Source organism: Pipistrellus hanaki (assembly GCF_964339955.1).
Source record: "Pipistrellus hanaki genome assembly, chromosome: 4".
Classification (NCBI taxonomy): Eukaryota; Metazoa; Chordata; class Mammalia; order Chiroptera; family Vespertilionidae; genus Pipistrellus; species Pipistrellus hanaki.
Genome location: NC_140506.1, coordinates 22,516,316 through 22,533,715, shown reverse-complemented (window position 1 = coordinate 22,533,715; position 17,400 = coordinate 22,516,316). Strand labels below are relative to the sequence as shown.

The following is a 17,400-nucleotide window of genomic DNA, read 5'->3' as shown; positions in this document are numbered from 1 at the left end:
CATAAATTTAGTTACACAGTGACTTCAACAGCAGCTGTTCTTCCAGAGATGGTACCTTTACTGGAAAATATCAACACAGCTCCTGGCATCTGATATATATAGCTATTAATCTAAAAAATGCACCCCTTCCTTCCTTCCTTCCTTCCTTCCTTCCTTCCTTCCTTCCTTCCTTCCTTCCTTTCTTCTCTCCCTCTCTCTCTCTCTCTCTCTCTCTCTCTCTCTCTCTCTCTCTCTCTCTCTCTCTCTCTCTCTCTCTCCTTCTTTCTTTCTCTGTTTTTCTAACTTGCAAGTACCCAAAGACATTTACTCTTACTTGGCAGAGCCAACAATATACCTTTACAATCTTGCCTCAGAGTTACATCCATCTTCCTTCTCTGCCATAATCCAGTCTGTGGAGAAGTTGATTATTTGATATCCTACAAAATATTACACTAACTCTCTACATTCCTGAAATTATTCAGATTGAATATTATGATTAGTAGGTAACAAGTACCTGAGGTGCTGTCTTAGCTCGGGTTGCCATAACAAAATTCCACATTAAGTGGGTTAAATAACAAAAATTTACTTTCTCATGGTTATGGAGGCTAGACATCCAAGTTTAAAATGCCAGCAGGGTTGGTTTCTGGCAAGACCTCTCTTGCTCATCTGAAGTTGGCTGCCTTCTCTCTGTGTCCTCATACAACCTTCGGTTTGTGCATGCATAAAAAGAGTTCTAATATCCCTTTCTCTTCTTATAAGGACACCAGTCCTATAGGATTAGGGCCCCACCTTATGAGCTTATTTACCCTTAATGGCCCCTATCTCCAAATACAGTCATATTGGGGTTAAATCTTCAATATACTAAGAATTGGGGTACGAAGACAAACACAACTCAGTCCATAATAGATGCCTTACTAAGTAAGATCTATGACAGCCAGAGGGCAAGAGATAAATGCAAGGACAATTCATGGTAACAAAACCTGAATAAAATTCCTAGGCATGTAGTGGTCTGAAGCATGTCAGCATATTCTTTTCCAGGATAAAGAAAAGTTGTTGCACATCATTCCACCCACAACTCAAGAGATGCTTCACACTTAGGGGGCCTTCTAGAATTTTGGAGGCAGCACATATCACATTATACTGTGCTTCTCCAACCCATTTACTGAATAACCTGAAAGGTACCAGAGCAAGAGAAGATTCTTTATCAAGTACTGGTTCCATTGCAATTGCACTGTCACTTAGCAGATCAAATGATACTTTAACTGAGGGGCATCTCTGGCAAATCCCAACAATAAAAACATAGGACCGAGTCAGAGGTTTTGAAGCAAAGACCTCACTTCTGCAGAACAATATTCTCCATTTTGAATAAAAGTTTATTTGTTGCTTGGCCCTAAAAATACTGATCAAGTTGTCCGATCAAGCGAGTTCATCACCAAGTAGATGTTGCATCTATGTAATTGGCCTCCAGTGGGTCTAGGGCACACAAATTAATTGCATAAGCATGTGTTTCAGACTCTGACATCTGTCCCTGTGCATTGTAACCTTTGCCTTATAGAGTTCTTTCTGTGTAGTTGGCTGGAAAGGAAAAGCCCTCATGCCTGCTTTATACTTGGTGCTGCAGATCATGGAGGAACCAACTGGAAGTGGACAGCTGCAGCATGTCAACCCAGTCAGGAAAATCCAAGGAATGCCATGCTGGAGGGAGATCTTCTCAAAAGGCAGAATTTTAGGCAGTTCATTTGCTTGTCCATTTTGTATAGACAAGAAGGACAGAACTACCCTCAGTTATAGGTATCAGCCACTGATTTGTGTGGATGCTCAGAGACTTAAAATAAGGCAAAAGATTGAAAAGTCTGTCACAAAGAGCTGTGAAGAAGAATTACTATATGCCTGATCCTTTCAAAATTTTATATGAAATCTTTGGGTTTTTATATGTGAGCAACTAATTCAAAAATGCTGCACGGGACAAACAATAGATGTCCTTAATGTGGGACTTGGGACACCTGTAGGTTATACAAACTAAACTAAACAAAACAAAAACAAATATTAGAGTTGACAATTGCCCACGCCAACCAAAAATCAAGACAAATAAAAGAGATTAAAGGGTAAACGTGTGAATCTTTTCACCTTATTCTCCAAAAGTTGAGGCTGAGAATTCAGGTGAACAGGGACTGCTATGGAAGGGCTATGACACCATGTATGACATGATACACATCATATTTCTATGACATTATATACAGTCAGCTTTCATTATTCACATTAGTGATATTCTATAAAGCTGCCACAAACACCAAATTATCAAATACTGAAACATTGCTCCTAAATGAAATGAAGAGCTTCTTGTCATAACATTTTTACCAACCAATCAATACATAGCTTTGTTTCATTGTTAAGTAATTATTTATTAAATACATCTATTTAATATATATTGTTGATCAACTAATATTGAATCCATAATCATAGTACTATAATTTATGCCTGAATGAAGTTTATCTAACAAACAAATTTGGTTTTCCCACCATACCTTTTTCTATCCCTTCACATTCAAACTTCCTGTATCCTGATAGCTAAAAGCTGTCTCTTGTAAGCAGCACATATTTGGATCTTGAAAACTTTGACTGGCAGTTTTAATCTTTTTCATGTAATATTTAGACCATTTATATTTAATATAGTTAACTGACATAGTTGTATTTATATCTACCATCTTATTACTTGCTTTTTATTTGACCCCATTGGCATTATTTTACTTTTTTCTCTTTTCATTATTTTCATAATCAAATATTTGCATCATTTTATTTTTCCTATATTTACATTTTGGCTTATTTCACTTAGCATAATAATCCCAGGTCTATCCATGCTGTTGTAAAGGGTATGGCTTCCTTTATTTTTATGATAGAGTGGTATTTCATTGTGTTAACCTAGCACAGTTAACCCTACACCTAAAAGAGTTAAAAAAAAAAAAAGAATAACAAATGAAGCACAGTATAAGTAGAAGAAAGAAAAATAAAAACCAGACCATTAATAAATGACAGAGAAACTAAAAAAACAATACAAAAGATCAATAAATCAAAAGATAAACAAATTGATGGACCTCTAACTAGACTCATCAAGAAACAAAGATTATCCAAATAATATAAAACTGAATTTGTGAGAAGCAAAAACTCTGAATAGACTGATTACAACTAATGAAATTGAAGCACTAATAATCCCTCCCCACCCCTGAAAAAAAAAAGAAAAAAAAGTCCTGAACAGGCTTCACAGGCAAATTTTACCAAACATTCAAAGAAGAACGAATACGTATCCTTCCCAAACTATTTTTAAAAATTCAAGAGGAGGGAAGATAACCAAGATCATTTTATGATCCCAGCATTATCCTAATTCCAAAATCAATTAAAGACATTACAAAGAAAGAAAATTATAGGCAAATATCCCTGATGATGTTAAAATCTTCAACAAAATATTAACCAACAAGATCCAACAATACATTAAAAACATCATACACCATGATCAAGTGGGATTTGTTTTGGATATGCAAAATTGGTACAATATTCACAAACCAATAAATGTTATACATCATATAAACAAAATGAAAGCTAAAAATCACATAATCATATCAATGGATGCAGCAAAGGCATTGGTTGAAATCCAACACTCATTTATAATAAAAACTCTCAGCAAAGTGAAAATAGAGGGGTCACACGTCAACATAATAAACGCCATATATGACAAACGCTCAGCCAACATATAACCACTGGACAAAAAAGTAAAAATGTCCCCTTAAGATCAGGAGCAAGAAGAGATGCCTTTTTAACCACTCTTATTCAACACAGTACTGGAAGTATAGCCACAGCAGTCAAACAAGAAGAAGAAATAAAAGGCATACAAGTTGGAGTGGAGGAAGTAAAACTGCCATTATTTGTAGATGACATGATACTATATATAGAAAATCCCAAAAATTCCACCAAAAAACTACTAGATCTAATAAATTAATTTGGCAAAGTAGCAGAATGCAAAATTAATATTCAGAAATGGGTGAGAAAATTCTAAGCATGACTCGCAATTAAAAAAAAGTAGTCTATGAGTAGTTCTCTTCACTTTCGTTCATTATTCTTAAATAGTATATTAATCCATTGAACCATTATTTTATGTTCCATTATCCACCAGGTGAAAATGGTATACATATTTTTCCCTCAAATAATTCTCTCGTAAAAACTCACAAAAGTAAAATATATTTTTCTAGTGTTGGGCTTATATTTCCCATAAATTATTTCCCCATGAATTTATATGACATGAAACGACTTGGTCCTGAGTGGCCACAATTTGAATTTAAACTTGTCTAGCATTTGAAACTTTAACTAGCAGATTATAAGTAACTAGAGGCCCAGTGCATGAAATGCATGCATGGGTAGGGTCCCTAGGCTGGCCGATGATCAGGGCCAATCTGTGGGATGATCAGTGATGTGATCAGGGCCCCTGCTTGCACCCACCTTGGCCTGGCACCACCTGCTCACCTGCTCCACCATCCTGCCACGGTCCCACTCTCCTCAGGGCCCTTAGGGGCCGGCAGCACCTCCACTGCCACCATCTGCCAGCACCATGTTGCCAAAGCCCACCATATTCCATACCACCCCCTGGTGGCCAGTGCACGTCTAACTCCTGGTCGGTCAAATTCCTGCCTGTGGGGACAATTTGCATATTAACCTTTTATTATATAGGATATATCAGTGTTGACAACAATGGTTCAAGGCTCTTTTAATGTTTTGAATTCTGGAAATGCCTTTGCCTCCACTGCATGCTTTGTTCATTTTAGGCATTTTGCAAATAGGATGATGTTTTTGAAACAGAATTTTCTGTCTCACCCTGAAATAATGTGAGAAAAACAATCATGATTTTTCTTTGCCATTTTATTGTTAAGACATGAAATGGATTTATGTGTGTCACTAATCAAGCCATTATTAACTAATAACATAACTACACCACTTATGCATACATGTTCTATGACATGTCTATTTCATAAACTCATTCTTAGAAATTCGTGGCAAAAGAACAAAATGAATGTTTCTCCCATCCCACCTCCCACAGTTCTGTGTCTTGACCTGTGTCTTTAAAATATGCTAAGTGCATTGTCTGTAAAAGAGCCAGCTTCTTTTGGGAAAAACAAAAAATAAAAAACAAGATCATTCTCTCTTACTGAATGATAAAATATAGTGTTCCAATTAAAAAGCACATATTCTATTTAAAAAGAAATGAAAATGATTTTAGAAATATTATTTGATTGAACCACAGATGAAGATAAAATAAATTAAGTATCTTCTTTGACTGTAAATGAGACTTTCCTTGTATGTCAGCAATGTGTTGAGTTTATGAATACTACTCTAATAATTGACTCATTTCGATATTTTAATTTTTACTTATGTGCTACATTTTCAAACCGGTGTGAAAAGCCTCTGTCTCTTGCTCTTTCTCCAGTTCTCTAAGTTGAGATCATCGGGAAAGTACTGTCTCAGAACCTCACACTCTTGGAATGCAGCGGTTACTCCTTAAATCTTTAGACTCAGTTGCATGCCTGTCCTCAGACTCCTCCTTTGGCTGGACTGGAGCACTTGGAGGTGAATCATGCCTGTCTCATGTTAGTTTGGGACTTCGTAGTTCTTCAAAGATCTATACCCAATTGCTATTAGGCACGTTTCTTCCCCCTTGATTCGGGGTTGCCTGTTGCAGCTCCAGGGCCCTCATAGCTCCGCCCTGTGAATTACAAAGGTGCAGAGGGGCTGGCAGGCAAATACAAGGTATTGAGCGCCTCCTGCCTGCGGGACTCCTGCTATGACACAGCCTGCAGTCTAGTTGGGACACTGAGTAAATGAATGAAATTTTAAGTAGAGGGAGAGTTACCTAAATCCAGGCAATGAGAGCAGCCCATTCCTCATTTATTGTCCAAATCAGTATGGTAATTTTTCACAACGATTGTAAATCTCTATATGTGGAGGAAGGACTGTTCTATGAGATGACCACTGTCTGTCCCGTGAACTAGACACAGGCAAAAATGAAGGTTGCTTTTCACAGCCACCCTTACAGACTGTCTGATGGTAACTGATGTTCATTCTGACATAAATCAGCATCCGTGCCCGCCTCCTGCTCTGTGCTGGTTCCTGGGACAGGTTGCTGTCTTGACCTGGGCAAGCATGTAATTTCTGTAGCTGGTAGCATCCATGTACTATTGTAGTTAGTACCTGTGACCGCCTCTTTCCCTTATATAATTCTCTAGTACCTGCCAAGCAGCGTGGGAAACTATTTTATCTTGCAGCCATCCAAGACTTGGAACCTCGTTTCTCAAACTTAATTCGTTTTGGAAGGCTGTTTGAAAACCAAATCATTTTCCCCCGCATTAGAAATAATGTAAATTGAATTCATTCCATACCCCCAAATTCCAGATTCCCTATTTTAACCTTTCTTCTACACAATACATACCTATTATATTGTTTAATCTATAAATACTTTAAAAACAAAAAGGACATGAAATATAAAAGAAAATTTAACAAAAAGGAAAGGACATGTACAGTAAAAATGAAAATTTAACAATAATTATAAGCAGCAATAAAGGCAAAAAATATTCACAGCATAATATCCTGAGATTTTAACAGTGGAAAACAGACTCATATTTGCACATTATCTCCTTTGTCACCTGAGAGATGTGTGACTGATCATACAGGTATCAGCATGAAAGGGTTGCCAGGTTGAGAAGCGAATTGTTCGAGATGGGAGACATTTGAGAAACGAGGTTCCACTGTGTAAGTTTCCCTTAATAATGCCCATCACTTCCCAGAGTGAAGTGGCCATCCTCTTTCTTTGGTCTTTCCCTGTCCTCCTTACAGAGGTAGAGTTTCAGTCTCTGCATATACTAAGACTACCTCCCAATCCTATCACTTTAGGTTGATGTGGCCAAGAAAGCTTTATAAAGGTTTACACTGGACCTCTTCCTGGAAGATTTGGGCATCACTTGGAGAGGCAAAGACCCTACTGAGAAAATCTTCCAGAACACTGGTGCACCCTGAACCAAACGTCAGAGACAGGAAAGCCCGTGGCTCGCTGAGCAAAGAGTTCTGAGGCCTGAGGCTTCAGCAAACCAAGTGGTTGGAAGGAAGGCTGGTCTGGAGACTGATGTCTTCCAGGGAAGATCTCAAATGTCAGACTTTTATTCAGCTGACACTGTGTACACAGCTCTCAGCCAGGCCTTGCTGAGCTCTATCGTACAGAGTGGACAGTGCTGGCACTCTTCCTAACTCCCATGGGGGTTTGCTTATAACATAGTGTGTAAACCCTACAGTGAAAACCAGCATATTGGCACCATTCAAATAACACTGTGCCAATGGCACAGTTTCTCTGCTGCTTCCGTTCCTTAGAAACTCTGACCTCAGGACGACTGGTGGAAACACCAACTCGCATCCCTCTGAGATGGCTCACATTCCACCTGTGTGCACGTTGTCCGTCACACTGAGGTTCTCTTTATCCAGAGCATTTAGCACCTGCTCTGAGGGATCTGCCTTTTGCTCATGGGAGTGGGACCTAGATAGGTGTCTGACTTCCATCCGGGTGACACTGAGATTCCTTCCATCACACCTCAAGGCATCCTCCTCCTTCAAAGCGTCTATTTGAGGCCAGGTGAGGATAGTCCCCAGGCAGGAGCAGACCTCCTCAGCCCCTTTGTGCAAGGGATTTGTTCACCAGCCCACCCCCTTTGAACAGCAAACTCCAGTTCAATCAGCGGTTGAGCGCTCAAACTCCATGGAATGACTATATTCTCTGAGCTGCACTCATCACTGAAATTCAACACTCCTCCCCTTCCAGAAAGTATGGGCAATAGCAATGAAGAACAACCTCTCCTGTTTTTTTCTTAAATGTTCGTACTTGTCGATTATGTTATTTGCTGGTAGTGAAAGCCACGTCTTTTTCACAACTACTGTGTAGCATCATTTACTAAATCAAAACTTAGAAAGGGACTCCTCTGGCCACAAGTCCCACACACATTTTCAGGGGCGCCCTGCCCCGTGCTTTTCCAAGCCCCAGCTCATTTCTGCTGTGGCTGCCCTTCGAGCTGGGGACCTCCAGCCACCGACCCTTCATGGCTCAAATTCAGAAAGAAGGCAGCATTATGATGAGCACCTTTTCTCAACAAATAGTCGACTGGTGGACTAGGGAGAGTCCAGCCTTCTCCTACATCTGTTTCACTGGCTGCACAGAATTCACTGGAAAGGTCTCTGCCAACGAGTCTCTGTGTCCAGCCTCTGTCGGTGCCTCTAAGGGGGGCCTGCCCCTCCCAGCTGCCTGGCTGGGACTTCGAGGCTTCACTGTCACGAGAAAAGAATCCACAGGTCTGTAAACTCGCTATTTTTAGGCCTTGGTGGATTTGAGCCAGTTTCCCAAGTGCAGTAATTACCCAAATATTTTATTGAACAGAGCCTTGAAAAATGACAACACACATCTTTAAACCTACTCAGAAATTTAAACAGGCTTAGATTGCCACACTACTAATTCACAAAGACACCTGACAAGCCTCCTGGTCCTGGTCCCACTCACCCTGCTCCTCTACTCTTGTAACCCGCCCCCCCCCCCCCCCACTCCCCTACTTCCCACACACTAGGCGAGCTCACCAGAGCTGCCGATTGCAGGCCAGCAAGGAAGTGTTCACTCCCAGATACGCCTTTCCAGACCAACATCTCTTCCAAACATAGGACTTATGTGTCCAATTGCCTTCTGGACATCTCTCCAAGACCTCAAGGGGTGTCTCAAACCTAATGTTCCCAAAAGGGACTGTTTTCTATTCCCCTCAGCATACTCTGGCCACTAATCAGAGATGGACCTCTTGTTCTTCTCTTTGCCTCACTCTGCAGTTGATCCTTGATGACTCTATCTTCAAACTCCATGCTGAATCTGCCTATTGGTATCCCTCAACCCCCATCACCCAGGCACCCACACCGTGTCTCTTCCCCAAACCGGCTTCCTATCTCCATTCTTCCCTGCCCAGTTAGTTACCTTTCACATAGCCTGCTGGTAATCTGTCCTAGAATATACATTCCATCTTGATTGACTGGCTCAGATCCTCCAGTTTTTCATCTCTTGCCCTGATCTGTGATGAAAAACACACGTCTGTGGGTCTCGCTGTGGTTGTCAAATGTCAGGTACAGAAGCTTATAACTTGAGTGATGGTTTAGCAATGATGGGAACTAGAGATACTTCCAGCTTCCTCTTCATGTCCTGGTTTGCACAACAGAACAAAACAGATGCTCAGATGATTCAGCAGGGAGCAGGGAATAGTTAGAGAAATAGAAAAATTAATTAGTACATTAGACCTGGGGAGCAGCAAGATATTTATCAATAATTCCACTAACTTGGAATTGGGAGCTTTACCAAGAGCAGAAAGTAGGGAGCAGTTCCATCAACTGTGCCTTCCCCTCAGAGGAGGAGGTAAGCAGGACCCAAAAGAAACCAGGGGAATTCCAGCTTTTTCAAAGAACCTCTGCAGGACAGTTGCTGTGTGCTGGCCACTCTGATAAGCCCCTCATGCCTTTATACAATGCTAAGCATAATTTACAACTATTGTCCCCATTCTGCAAGTAAGGAAACCGAGGAGTCCAAGGTTAATCCTTGACCAAGGCCTCACAGTGAGTGAGGAAAGGCAGAATGACTGCAAGGCAAACTGGCTCTGCAGTTCCTGTTCTTAACCAAAGAAACCAACCTGAGTTTGAGATTGGGCTGTGTGCCCTGATTCAAATCCTAGAACAGGAAACTTTTAGCAAACTCTCTAAGACAGACAGTCAGGTTTTGTTTACCTAGAACTACTTCTCTGTACAGAGCCACAGCTTACTAATACTTTGGGCTCTGGCAGTAGGTTTGGATTGGCTGCCAATGAGCTCAGCAGCCAGGAAGGACTCCATCTGCAGGCGGTGTCTGGGATGGCAGTGGCAGCTGCTGAGCTGGTGTGTAAACAGTGCTTCTTGTAAATATTAACACCAGGGATCACAGAGAAATAATGGAGTGAAGGGGTCTTTACTATAGATAGAATGAATTACTGAAAAATGAGAATTTTCCTGTTTCACAAAGTGTTTTTACATTGTAGATTTATATTCATTTATATAAATCCCATTATATCCATTTATATAAAATCCCTACCTTCAACCATGTTCATCACAATTCCATCTGCTATGGCAGAGTAAGCCTCTGAAATTATATATATATATATATATATATATATATATATATATATATATATATATATATATATATATTGAAAGCATTTCTCCTATTTACAGGTTGTACTGTATAACAGGCAGTCAATGGTAAGTGCTCTGTGGTGCTTTCAAAATAGACCTACTGTCCTCCTTACTAAGGCAGTGGCTCCTGTGCTCACCATCCAGAGCGTCCTGCCCCAAACTCCTCGGTGGAAATCTGGATGCTCTCCGACTCTCCCTCTCCCATTCCCCCACATGGAATCAATTATGGGGCCCTGATGATTTTACCCCTGAAACATTTTGTGGCAGAGTCAGTGTTATGTTAGCCGGGCCCATTTCCTTTCTGTTCTGAGTGCTCAGCTCAACTATGCTTGCTAGGCTCTCTCGTATGGGGGTGAGGCCACGAGTCTGAGTTCTGACAACCAGGATGTGGGCCGAAGATCCTTGTTGGCCACCCCCAGACCTGGCCTCTAAGCTTCCTGCAGGGTCTTCCATCCTATTTCTTCCCTCTCCTGCTGGCCTTCTGCAGAGAACCAAGGGGACTATCAAGCAGGCCCTAAATAGAAAAGCCTGCATCCCTGCATGGACTGGGACCCCCCCTTCCTTACACCCAGGCCCTATCACAGACCCACACGGGACTGAGATGGAAGTAGGAAATAAACTCTGACTATACCATGTTCATTGAGCTTTTAGGCTACTTACCTTAATTGACTTTCACCTAAATAATTCTTTCTAAACCTCATACTCTATGACTGAATTTCTACTTCTCTCAACAGGCCACATCCTCCCAACCTCTGTCCCTACCTTCAACAGTGTGCATCACAATCACAATTCCACCTGTTAAGGCAGAGGAAGTCTCCTGGTATAAATCTTTTAATAATGACTTCAACTATGGCCTTCAACTGCTATAATGTGACAGATGGTCTCTCCATGCCTGGCTTTGGTCTACAGTGTAACCCTCATATTAGATTTCTGTTGCCACCCACAGGGCCTGGCCACAGGAAGGGCTGGGCATTTCTGTCTCAGGACTATTTCTCTTACCATGCCTCCTCGGAAACATCCTTCATCTGCCTGCCTTCTACCTCCTTCTGTTGGCCTCACCTCCTTGGGCAACACTTCTTCCAGGCTGCTTTCCATTTGACCTTTTGGCACACCATGCATGTCCCTGTGTTTTCTACATTGAGATTCTTGGGACAGAGATTGTGTTGGTGGTCTATGCTCCTGACACACAGCAGGCACTCAAAAGCTACCCGCAGATGTGCCAATCATTTAGACATTGCCAAATGCCCCCCTGGGAGACAAAATCAGTCCTTGAGGAGCCCTGCTTTGGAGTCATGTGGGAGAAGGGACTATCTGCTACCCTGACAAGAAAGCACAAGGCTCATTATTTTGGTGGAGTCAACCTTGTCAATGCTGACCTGAAACTGGATTTTGTCAAAAAAAAAAAAAAAAGGCTCCTGGAAGCAGACTTGTAGGGACCAAATTCAGAAGAGATTGGGGGTGGCAGACATTGGCTTGCACAAACCCGCCATCTGCTTTTGGCTAACAACCCCAGTCTTTCCCAACATGGCCATATGCCCAGCACAGGCAGTCTCATGATTGGTTTAAGCCAGGGCGGGGGGGGGGGGGGGGGGGGGGGGGGGCGGTAATCCTGTCCAGGGGTGGGGAATGTCCTATAAGGCCTGCAAAATCATTTGGTCTGACCCTGCCAAGGCATTAGGGGTGAGTAAATTAACCGTTTGACCAAATATAGCAGACTAATTTTTAAGTTGATAATTTTGTATGGTCTGTGAATGAGGTTGTAAATATCCAAATGGCCCTTGACAGAAAAAAGGTCCCCCACTCCAAGTCATTCACAATCATTCTTTGTACCAATATTGGTACAAAGGGGTGGTCTTATAACCAGTTATAGTCCATGTGATATAAGGAGAAATCCAGTGTGAGGATCTCTTGGAAATTTTTGCTTTTCTGATAAAAGGTCACACACAGCAGACAATCTCTCTCTTTCATCTTTGACTGTGGGCATATGGCTAGGGCTGGGAGAGCCATAGTGCCAAGCCAGGGGAGTCACAGTGGGTCAGCTAAGACATCCTGGAGTGCTGCTTCACGGTGGCAAGAGCCCTTTCTCTCTTGATTTCTTATTCTGGTAGAAAAAGAACTCCCTCTAGTGGGTTGAATAGTGCTCCCTCCCTCCCCATTCATGTCTACCTTGAACCTCAGAATATGACCTTATAGTATTTGGGAATAAGGTCTTTGCAAGGGTAATTGGTTAAGGATCTTGAGATGAAATCATCTTGCATTTAGGGTGGGCCCTAAATCCAATGACTGGTGTTTATAAGAGGAGAGAACACAAGGAGTCTTGTGGAGAGAAGGCCATGTGGAGACAGAGGCAAATGCAGCTACAAGCCAAGAAACATCAGGAGCCACCTGAAGCCAGAGGAGGCAGGAAAGATTATCCCCTAGAGTCTTCAGAGGGAGGGTGGCTCTGGTGACACCTTGATCTTGGACCTTTGGCCTCCTCAACTATGAGAGACTAGACTTCTGTTGTTTTAAAGCCCCCAGTCTGCAGTCACTTGTCACATGCAACCCTGGGAAACAAATACAGCCACTGTCAGATGTTTTCTGTTGCTCTTTTTTTTTTTTAAAAAAAATATATTTTTATTGATTTTTTACAGAGAGGAAAAGAGAGTGATAGAGAGTTAGAAACATTTTTAAAAAAATATATTTTATTGATTTTTGTACAGAGACATTGGTGAGAGAGAATCACCAATCAGCTGCCTCTTGCACACCCCCTACTGGGGATGTGCCTGCAACCAAGGTACATGCTCTTGACCGGAATTGAACCTGGGACCTTTCAATCTGCAGGCCGAAGCTTTATCCACTGAGCCAAACCGGTTTGGTGTTTTCTGTTACTCTTGATGGAACTATTCTTAAGTGATACAAGACATAAATTGAGGGTTAACTTCCACTGGGGAAATCTATTTCCGGGAATAAAATTGGGGGAAGGGGATGAGCTGGTTTCTTCTAAGTCAAGGTGGAGTCCTTAAAAAATGACTCCAGATATTTACCACTAATTTATTTTTATTTTGTATCATCTAAACATTTAAAATTGAAAATAGCATGCATGCATAACACTCCATTTACCTTATTGTGAAGTAGTGAGACTTTCACACAAATTCTATTACAGATACATGAAGCTTACCATTTTTTATATTCACAAACTTCTACTGTTTTCTAATATATATCTATTTAACATTAATTTGGAAGCATTTTGAAATTATATTTTTTTTATTTCTCAAAACCAAGATTGTTTTATAACATGATTTAATTTATGTGTGAATTTTTAAAAATATAACTTATTTATTTTTCTATAATTAAATTTGTACACATTTAAGGAATATAGCATGGTAATTTGATATACCTATACACAGTGAAATGATTACTAGTCTAGCTAATGTATCTACCTCCTCACAAGGTTTCCTTTCTTTTTTGGGTGGAGCTTTTAGAAAATCTCTTATCCCCCTAGAGCTCACCTTCTGGTGAAGGATCATGAGCTTCCTTGGATAAAGAAAATCAAAGTATAATTGGGGGGCTCCATTTTTATAGATCTCCTAAAGACCATTTCCCCAGTTCTGTTACATATTCCTTCCACTGGAATATATCTTCCATACTCTGTGTGACCAAATGAAGTTAATTTTTTAGGGGGTCTAAATCATGGTATGTACTCTGCTGAGGTCCCCACTTTCATCATTCCTACTTATCTGTGGGTTCAGACAAACCTCAGAATGCTCACCTAGAAAGTAAGGCGTTAGACCTGGGGATCTGCAGGACGTCCTCTGCTTTTCAGATTAGGTGGGTGGAGCAGTCTTGGGATCCTGGGCTGGCTGGATGTGATGACTCAGCTGAGGAAACAGTGGACCTAGTGTTTTAGGCAATGCTCATCCAAGGCACTAACGTCACTACAAGAGAACACCAGATGCCGGAGCCTCCAGGTGGGACACAGCACCACCTGCATTCTGGCAGTCTGGAGAGAAGCAGCTTTGGGCCCTTTCCACTAGGGTCCCCACCACTCTTCATTCATGTCACTTTGGGGCCCCAATTATTCCCCTTCAGTATCCCACACCCTTTGCAGCATGAAGCTCCTTGCATCAAGAGGTGAAAGCTATTTCTCTACCACCTGAATCTTGTCAAGGCCTCGTCACTTGCTTTGGTGAGGAAGTGAAGGCATGACAGTTCTGACCTTGTGCGTGTCCACTTGCTTTCCCTTTTGGCTATCTTGAGAACAAGCTGGGTCTAGCCTGCTAGATAATGAGAGACACATGGGCCAGTCCCTGGTGCCCAGCTGCCAGCCAGCCAATTGTCGGCCATGTGAGTGTGGCCACTTTAGACCACCTGCCTTCAGCTTACCTGCCAGCAGACTGCAGCATATAAGTGATCTGTAAGCCAAGTTTGGCGTATCTGACCTATTGTAGATCAGCAGAACCACGCAGTTGGTCTGTAGACTTGTAATAGTAAATACTTATTTTAAGCCACTGAGTTTGGGGGTGACTTATTACTCAGCAGTAGCTGACTAACACACACACACACACACACACACACACACACAAACACACACACACCCTGATTTTTTCAGTTACTTACATTATCTATTCAGTTCCTGTAAACAGTTGTGGTTGGGAACCCTATATTAGGCAGGGGTTTCAAATCTACTGTGTTTAAGAACTGCTCAGTAACTTACTTAAAATACAGATTCCTGGGCCTCACTCCTAGAAAGTCAGGTGAGCCCCAGATATGCATAAACTAATCAGCATATCTAATTCTGGTGCAAGAAGTCCATTGTAGGCCACACTTTGGAAATCATTTATTTGTGAGAACAAACCATAATGTGATCTCTACCATTACCCCTCCTCTAATATCAGGAGAAAGAAAGGAGTGGGTTTGGGCCAAAAAGGGAAAATGCTGGGCTCATCTGTGAAGCTAATTAAGCAATGAGAAAGACCTCTCCTGCCCAGAGGACTGCATTTTACTCTCAGTAGTGCTTCTTGATTTACATTAAGAAATATATTGCTTCTAATTTACATGAAAAGATTTGTGACCAAATACACAAGTAATAAAATCCCAGGTCTAATTACAAGAAGTTGAATGGTGGCTGATGAATCAAACTAAGGGCATTAGCTAGAGGCAAACAGCAAAGATGGAGCATCAGACTGTAGGGGGGGAAAGCTTAAAATATTGAAAAGAAGTAAACAACGTCAATCCATATAATAGATCCTGGAACCTGGCAAGGTAAGCGCCTGCTTTTATATTCCCCTTGGGTGGGTCAGTAGATCCTTTGTCATTCCACCAATGTTCACTGAGGACCTACCATGTGGCAGACACAGTCTTTGGGCTGGCCCACAATATGGAAAAAGACAAGTAAAAATTCTTCTCCTTGTGGATCTTACATTCTACTAGGGCGAGAGGACACAGCTGATGAAAAAGATAAATTTTATATTATATGGTATAAAGAAGTTGAATTGTGTGTCTGTCCAAAAGATGTGTTTAAGTCCTAAAGTTTGGTACCAGTAGAATGTAACCTCATTTAGAAACAGGCTCTTTGCAGATGTAGTCAAGCTAAGATGAGATCATTAAGGTGAGCCCTAATCCTTATAACAAGAGGAGAAAAGACCCAGACACAGGGAGAATTCCTTGCACTGAGGGGGGAGGCAGTGATTGGAGATTAGAGAGATGCAGGTATAAGCAAGAAATGCCAAGAATTGCTCCCTCACTAGGAGCTAAGAGAAAGTAGGAACAGATTCTCTCCTACAGCCCTTAGAGACAGCATGGTCCTGGCGACATCTTGGTTTTAGACTTTTAGCCTCTCCAACTGTGAGAGAATTTCTGTTGTTTTAAGCCACTCAATTTGTGGTGTTTTGTTTCATAGGAAACTAATGAAGATAGATACTAAGAGAAAAATAAAGCAAGGAAGGGAAGTAGGGAGTGTTGAAGGTTAGGTGGCAGTTTAAGGAGTCACTTGGAAGTCCTCACCAAGACCTGAGACTGGAGTGGGGAGCCATGTGGACATCTGGGGGAGGAACATCCCAAGCATGTAACAGTAAGTGCAAAGGCTTCGAGGGAGTGTGCCAGCTGTGCTGTGGCTGGAGCAGGCTAGGTTAGGGTTAAGAGCTGGGAAAGGAGGTGGGAGAGGGAGGACCAGGCATTGTAGGGACTTGCAGGTTATACGTAGTAAGGCTGATTGAGAGAGAAAGCCATGGAGGCACACTAAACTATTAACAAAAGACTGATATGATCTGAATTTTTAAAGTAGCATTTAAAAAAAAAAAAGATCTCTCAAGCTGCTGTGTTGAGAAAATGGCAAAAAGGGTAAGAATGGAATGTGGGAAACTAGCTAGGAGGCACCGTTTTTAAAGAAGCTATAAAAAGTGGCTTGAAGGGGGTAAAGGTGAGGGAATAAAGGGGAGGGGGGAGGAGAATAGCAGTTGGATTTTGCTGTTTCTTGCAGGTGAAGCCAAGAGGATATGTTGGTTATGAAGAGGGGAGCCTGGTATGATTGCAAGAATTTTGTCTGAGTCACTGGAAGCTAAGGGTCCTAAAATAACAATTATTTTTTTTTCATTTTTGTGTGATTTTCTGACTTTTGTGTGATTTTTTTTGTAATTTAGCACACATTCTAATCCTTGTCATAATTTCCATATGTACAATATACAAGTACTGAAAAAATGTATTAACCAAAATGTTCATTTTTTACATTAACACCATTTGCCAAAAAGCCTTAGTATGCAACACACAATCTTTCATGTTGTTAAAATGTTTGAAGTGTCAAGTGCTTAGTAACATGTGCTCATCTGTGGTATAGATGAGGAAGAGAGCAACCTATCTAATAAAGAGGGAATATGCAAAATGACCATCACACTATCACAAAGATGCCAGTACCCACAGTGGAGGCCGGGTTTCCATAACAAGCCTTAACAGTCTTAATGAGCAAACAGCAGGGTCCTGAGGCTGCATGGTGCTGGGCACCCCACCTGGTGGGGCTTGACAGGGGATCTCAGGCCATGCCCCCCACCCCAGTACCAGGTGGGGGGACTTCAGGCCGCACCCCCCATCCAATGGGGCTTGATGGGGGATCTCAGACCACGACTCCCACCCAGCAGGGCTTGATGGGGGACCTTAGATCGTGCTACCCTCCCTGGCG

General features: G+C 41.7%; 2 long non-coding RNA genes across 2 annotated transcripts in view; both read right to left on the bottom strand.

Moving 5' to 3' along the window:
* LOC311621556 overlaps positions 1–9,087 on the bottom strand; it is a 23,597-nt gene extending 14,510 nt beyond the window's left edge. The window contains exons 1-2 of the long non-coding RNA XR_014794849.1: positions 9,010–9,087; positions 4,467–4,655 (exon numbers count right to left, since the gene is read on the bottom strand). This is a non-coding gene — a long non-coding RNA (uncharacterized lncRNA). The remainder of the gene's footprint in view (positions 1–4,466; positions 4,656–9,009) is intronic.
* On the bottom strand, positions 9,083–17,400 carry LOC311621557. Its single transcript, XR_014794850.1, has 2 exons — positions 13,999–17,400; positions 9,083–9,231 (listed from the first exon to the last, which is right to left on the bottom strand). It is a non-coding gene; the product is annotated as an uncharacterized lncRNA (long non-coding RNA).